Genomic DNA, 7,556 nt, shown 5'->3' with positions numbered 1-7,556 from the left:
CTTGTACTCTGTCTAAATGCCTTTAATTTTTACCTTTACCCCAGGCAGCAGTTTATGGGGCTTAGGTTAGGGGAGAATCCTAGTAAATTGCATCCTTAGTTATGACCTCTGCCCGTCTCAGGAGCTTTGGGTCCCAGTGCAGAACTTGGACGAATCCCAAAAACATTTCCCAAGAGTGTACTAACACATTCGACACACTCCTGCCCCCACCCCCTCTTTTGAAATTTCAAGTCAGTCACAGGAAGCAGTCTTTTTTTTTTATAAGCACCACACAAAGGGCATGTTCCCACTGAAGATTTTTAAATTTTGGATTAGTTGAATGGACTGGCAAATCATTGGTTGTATGTAAACCCATTATGGGTGCTCATCACATTACCTGTCCAACTCTGTGGGGAGCTTTAATTTAGGGAAATGGGGGAGAACAGAGTGATTCAACCAGTACAATGGTTGGCAAATTGTGGCTCTCAAGCCACATGTGGTTCTTTGGCCCCTTGGGTGTGGCTCTTTCCAAGTGCCGGCCTGCACGTACAGTGCGATTGAAACTTCGTGGCCCATGCGCAGTAGTCGGTTTTCGGCTCTCAAAAGAAATTTCAATTGTTGTACTGTTGATATTTGGCTCTGTTGACTAATGAGTTTGCCGACCACTGAACCAGTACCTTAGCAAATGTTCAGGCTCCCATTATGTACCAAAGGGATATTGAATGAATTAAAGAGAGAATAAATAAATCTATCCATATGTATTATATTTCCAAAACTGTAGTCCTTAGATCCCATACCCAGACCTCACGTTAGTAACAGCCTTAATATATATGCCCAAATATATTAGAAATCCTTATTCTGCTAGTTTGGCAATAAAAATTTTTAACTTGACTTGATAATGAAAAACCACTTTACTATGTAGTTATGTTTTGTTTTATATATATACTTTTTTTTTAAATGTAAAAAGTCAAACCCAAAATGTTTTATTTCCCTTACAAAAGGACCCCACGGTCATGTTTGGACCCTCTGTTATTCCAGCGTGCATGGCAAGCACATTTTCCGTTCCCTAATCCGATTGAGGAACATTTAATATCTGTGAGTTCCAGCTGTCCTGTAATTGCACAACTGCAGAGCACAAACTTTTGATCCAGGGCAGGCCACAATAGAGACAGGCCTGGTGTTTAAGGCCGTGAGGGTTTGCAGCTGTCGTGGCTGGGGTCTGCCAGGTGGTTCCCACAGCACCAATCCCTGTGTGAGAATTTCACTTAAAAACTGGAATGTTCATAAAATACCAAAGTAAACAGATGGCCAGCTGGCTGTCAGAATTGCCTAAACCCATGCTCTAGCCCCCAAATTGATCTCTTGGCAGGATATTTGTTTTAAAACATACATGCAAAATAATCCTAGATATATCTTAAATGCATGAACACACAACAAACAGAACAGTGGTTACCTCTGAGGAGAAACTGGGGATGTAAGTAGTAAAGGAGAACTTTGACTTTTAGATTTAGAATTTGAATTTATATAAGGTATTCAGATGTTATTGTATGAAAAAAAAAACAACACTTAAAAACAACTATATTCTTTAATGCTTTAAATATTATATACTTTAAATCCTGCCCTAAACCCTGTTCTAAATCCTTCAATAGTTCACCACTATCTTTTTAAAAAATAGGTTTTATTGATTTCAGAGAGGAAGAGAGAGAGAGAGAGAGAGAGAGAGAAACATCAAGATGAGAATCATCTATGGGCTGCCCCCTACCTACCCCCACTAGGGATCAAGCCCAAAACCTGGGCATGTACCCTGATTAGGGAATTGGACTGTGACTTCCTGGTTCATGGGTCAGTGCTCAACCATGGAGCTACACCAGCCAGGCCCCCACTCTTCTGAAGCTAAAGTCCAAGGTGCACAGGTTAGAGTAGGTCTGGCTCTGCAAAGGGTCCTGAACACTCTGTGAAGTCTCAGACCTCAAGGCATTTGTATATGCTCTTCCCACCATTAAAATGCCTCTCTCCCTCGGCCCACCAGAGTGTTTTACTCTTATCTCACCCCCAAGAACCATGGGTGTGTGGAAAAGTGAAAGAGGAGCAAAACACTTATTTTTTCACACTAATACCAATTCTTGGAATACCATCCTTTTAAAGCTTCTCAGGGTATAATTGACTGTAGTGTTATATACCAAATTATGCTGACACCTAAGACTGAAAATGAATGTTGTTTCCTTACTGCCAGACCAAGTCTGTGTCAAATACATACCACACTGAATTATAGGGATCAGACACAGAGTGGGGATTCTGGAACTGCCCAAGACAGACACAAATATGACTCTTCTGCAGCTTGCTACCAAAAGATCCTATCAAACAAGTTATATATAGTTATTTCTAATTAATAATTTATTATCATTTGAGAGTTAAGAAATCTGAGTTAAGAAATATGACACTTCCCCTCTCTGGGGGTGATTTCCTTCTCTATAAAACGAGTCTAAGGTTAGACTTAAATGATCTCTAAGTTCTTTCCAATTCTAAGATTTTAGATTTTATATATTTATGAGAGATATGTTATAGACTCTTTACAATAGCCTTCCCTCAAAGTTGCTTCTCTCTGATAATCCTCCCCTACTGCCTCTCCCTTTCCAATAAACTTTTAAGAAGTATCACAAAAATGCCTCTTGCCCAGGCTGGGCAGCTCCGTTGGTTGGAAGGCTTCCGCTACATCAAAAGGTTACAGGTTTGATTCCTGGTCAGGGCACATACCTAGGTTTCAGGTTCAATCCCCATCAGGCTCATGTAGGAAGCAACTGATTGATATTTTTCTCTCTGTCTCTCTTTGTCCTCTCCCCTTCTACCACTAAAATCAACATACATATCCTCTGGTGAGGGTTTTTTTTTGTTTTTTGTTTTTTTTTTAAAGCCTCTTCAATGAAAAATAGTATTTTAACTTATTGAATAAGTTACTGTTTGTCTATTATTAACTTTTCAAAATGAAAGTTCCTAAGCAAAGGTTCCATCTGTCGACGTAGCATCTCATCGACCTAGCATGAGATCATCTACCTTTAAGAAGAGCAGCAATATAGAACCCTGCAACAGAAGAGCTCACCAATATGCTGCAAAATAGATCTGTAGAGTTCTAGAAAACTATGAGTCCTTAGAGGTAATAAAGACAGTGGTTGAACAGTAACTAAAATGCAACAATTGTTTTGAAGTAGTCTAGCACAGTGCCTGTGTATAAATTAAAATGTGCTCCCACGTCTTTGGTTCTGAGCACTAGTGCCTAACATATTAAATCCCCTGGTCAAGGATAAAAACACTTGCCAATAGAGGCAGGCTAGTCCAGGATTAGGAGCTTAGACTGGTGTTAGGCTACTGGAGTGTGAACTCCAAGTCCACTTATGAGCAATGTAATGTTCTGGAAGAGCAAGGGTCAATAACAGTACCTGGCTGAAAGGGTTATTGTAGGATAAAGTGAGATGGTTCGGGATGAGTCCTCACAAACATAGCCTGAACTCATAAAATGTTAGCTAATAATAACGGTACTGAGAACTCACTGTGTGCTCGGACCTGGCTAGATGCATTTACATAAGTTATTTCTAATCCTCATGTCAACCCTTGCAAAGTAGGTACAATTTTCATTTCCTAGATAAGGAAACAGATTCTCAGAGTGGGTAACTAGCCTGGGCTTATTCAGAGGCAGGGCCAGGACTCACACATATTTGTTGAATCATAGCTTCTGCCTCTCAAAATAATATATTTTTACCTTGAAATTGTTTGATTAATATAAAGGAAAAGGGTGAAAATTAGTTTTATTGCCTAAAATATAAAGTATAAAAACAACAAGCATCCTTTCTGGCAGCCATTCTCAGAGCTGCTTTTTATGCTCAGAAACATTTCTTTTGTCTCCCAAACCAAACCAAGGGTGAAATCCTTTTAAGCAAAATCTATAATCTCCTAGGGTTAATATTAGCCAACTGTTGCTGGATCCCTGTTTCATCACCTCTGAAATGAAAATTTGAGTTACTAAACCATAGATACTTTCCCACTCTAAAAGTCTTTCCCTCCTGTGGTCTAAAGGTTCCTGAGTAAGCAGTTGGTGCCACCCAGAGGAGAAAAACGTTGCAGGCCCAGAGAAGGAATTATGGCAGTTTCAGACTCTGGTGACAAAATTAGCTTCCACTTAATGAGTGTCAATGTGCCAGGCACTTCCATGGGCATGTTTAAAATGAATTTCTATTCTTCAAGTCAGGTATTTCCCATGTTTTTAAACTGAGAAATCATAGTTTAAAAATTTAGAAAGCATTGTTCTGAGTCACCCCACTAATAATGAGTAACTAAATCGTGTTTTGAGCCTGATGTTTTTTCATTGACAAGAGCCAAAATAGAAGCTTCTTGCAAAAGAGGGAATGTATTTGCAAATACATCCTTTTAGCTAGAATACAGAATGGACTGTGTCCCACCTTCCCTGAGAGTCCCTGGACCCAGGGACCAGAATTTGGCTCAGACCCATGCACACCTCTTTTTCTTTCCTTTTTTAAAAAAAAATATATATTTTATTGATTTTCCACAGGGAGGGAGAGGGATAGATACCTAGAAACGTAGAAACGTCGATGAGAGAGAAACATCGACCAGCTGCCTCTTGCACCGCCCCCACTGGGGATGTGCCCGCAACCAATGTACATGCCCTTGACCGGAATCGAACCCGGGACCTTTTCAGTCCGCAGACCGACGCTCTATCCACTGAGCCAAACCGGTTTTGGCCCATGCACACCTCTTAAGCTACTTAAAGCTGTTGCTGTTCTGGCGTAAAAATCATTTGTTGAATGTGACATAGTGCAGAGTCTCATATCCAGAGATTCTAATTCATGGCCTGGAGTATGACCCAGGGATCTACATTTTAAACAGGTACCCATGCCCTGGCCAGCTAGCTCAGTTGGTTAGAGCATCACCCCAATATGCCAACATTGCGGGTTTGATCCCCAGTCAGGGCACATACAAGAGTCAACCAGTGAATGCATAAATAAATGGAACAACAAATTGCTATCTTTCCCTTTCTCTTTCTCTCTCTCCTTTCTTTCATCAATAAAAATTTTTTAAATATTAAAAAAATTAAACAGGTACCCAGGTGCTTTTTGTTCAGATGGAAGTCCTGCTCAGTCACACTGGGCTGTGGTTTCCATAGGAGCCTGAACAGGGTGAGCTGTGTAGGTTTCTGAGGCCTACCTGGGATGTGCACTGTTTACTTCTTCAAAGAATGTGTTGCCAGTTTGAAGATGGCATTTCTAAACCTCGTGTTTACCCTCCAGTCCCAGGATGGGCTCAAGGCTCCCTGAATGGGAAACTGTCCATTACGGGATGAGCTTTGCACTCTTGCCTCAAGATTTCATATGTTTGAAAGCTATTTTCTATACTCCTAAGTATGCCAACCAACTTCCTTTCCAGCTCACACTGCCTCACCCACAGTCCTCTAGTCCAGTGTTTCCCAACCTTCTCTCATGATGAGAATCACCTGGTGGAGTTGTTAAAACACAGATTCCTGAATCCCAACTAAGAAGTGCTAAACTAGAATTTTTGGGAACATATAGGTAAAATTGTATACTTAACTAGTGCTCTAACACAGATGTTATATACAGAGCACTAAGTTAGGTATGCAATTTTACCTATATGTTCTCAAAAATTCTAGTTTAGCACTTCTTAGTTGGGATTCAGGAATCTGTGTTTTAACAACTCCACCAGGTGATTCTCATCATGAGAGAAGGTTGGGAAACACTGCGTCAGCATTAGGCTGTTTTCTGTGCAGGTGAAATCACTGGTCTGGGATGGGCCTTGACTCAGACTGGCCAAGGACTAGAGGTGGTCTGCCTAAGAGATTCTGACTGGTAAGGGCAATGGTAATTGGCTAAACAACCAGAGGGGATCCACTGAGAATGTGGGGTGGCAGACCTGAGACCATTACCAGTAGGTAGTAAGGGATCAGAACTGATCCACAGAGCTGTGTCCTCAGGAAGGCTTTCCCACTCCCCTGGCAGGTCCAAATGGGCTCTTCCTCAGAGCCGCTGAGGAAATCACACTACCACACACCTGTAAGCTCCCGAGGGCACTGCTGCTCATTCTCTCTGCATTTCGTTGTATGTGCTTAATGTCTGGAGCAGGGAGTCAGTAACCACACTAACTGAAAACAAAAAAAGCACTTTCACAATCTATTACTCTCCAAACTACTTTGGGAGCGTTTTTAATTTGTTTTGTTATCTTCAGCCCCATTTCACACATAAGGAAACTGAAGTTCAGTGATGTTCAGTGTCTGAGATCACAGAGCTATCAGTGGTGGAGTCAAAACTCTCCGTAAAAATATAATTCCCAAGTGATAACCAAGTTCTTTCACTTCCACAGTGAAATCTTTTAAATCCTCCCCTCCTTCCCCATAACTGGAGCTGTTGCCCACACCTTCACATTTCCAACTTCCCAACAGATCTTTTACTTCCCATCTCCTTTCACCCCTGACCAAAGTTACCCACCCAAAATGTAGATCTGGTATGTGACTTCCCTGATTGAGTCTCTTACATACAAGACAAAGGTCCAAATTCTGTTCTCAAAGCCCTCCATAACGTGATCTTCTAGTCTTGCTCTTTCAGTCTCATCTCCATCATCATAATTCATATCAATTCTGGTTTCTTCCAAACACTAAGTTCTTTCCCATGTTTAACATGCCATGTTTCCCTTCCATGATTCATTAGCTTTTCCCAGCCAGCTTTATATGTAAGTAGATAATTAGCCCCATACATTGAAGAGAATGCCTAGCAAATCTATGTTTTAAAGAATAATAAAAGCCAGTCATGCTCCCACCATCCAGTTTAAGAACATTAGCAACTCCCGGTGAGAGAATTCTTTCATGCTTCTGCACAGGCTGGGATGCCCTGCCAGGCTTTAGTCTGCATAGTGAACTCATCATTTGGAAACTCAGATTCTGCTTTATCTTCTCTGGAAAGTCTCCACTGACTCCCTTGAGGGAGATTGAATGCTCCCATTATACCTCCATTATGGCATTTATAACTATTATATTTGCTTGTTTGCCTCCCCCATAGATTGAAGATGCCAAAAATTAATCTATCTCCAGCAACCAGAATAAAGGTAGTTACACAGAAAGTGTTAATAAGTAGGATGTCCATATAAACTGGTATGCCTGGTGTCCACATAACCTGCAGAGTCCCAGTTTATGTCTGTTATCCAGGAGTAATTACCATGTTTGCCCGAAAATAAGACATCCTCCAAAAATAAGACCGACTTACAGGTTTCCTTCTGAGTGAAATATAAGGCATCCCCCCAAAAATAAGGCCTCTCTAGGCTAAACATGATTTGGTCCACTCATTCTGAAAGAAATGGAGTCACAAGAAATTCACCAGGAAATTCAGGAATTGGATTGTTATGATGATGTTCCAGAAGATGATATGATTGTCATTGAATAAATGAGTAAATTCTTGATACTGTAGGATTCAGTTTGTCTGGTTTGTGTTGACAACTACCGTACTACCGTACCATATACAGGTAATAAATTTCCTTTATTTTCATTTAACAATAAATGTGTACCA

Source organism: Pipistrellus hanaki (assembly GCF_964339955.1).
Source record: "Pipistrellus hanaki genome assembly, chromosome: 1".
NCBI lineage: Eukaryota > Metazoa > Chordata > Mammalia > Chiroptera > Vespertilionidae > Pipistrellus > Pipistrellus hanaki.
Note: the sequence above shows the minus strand (reverse complement) of the source record.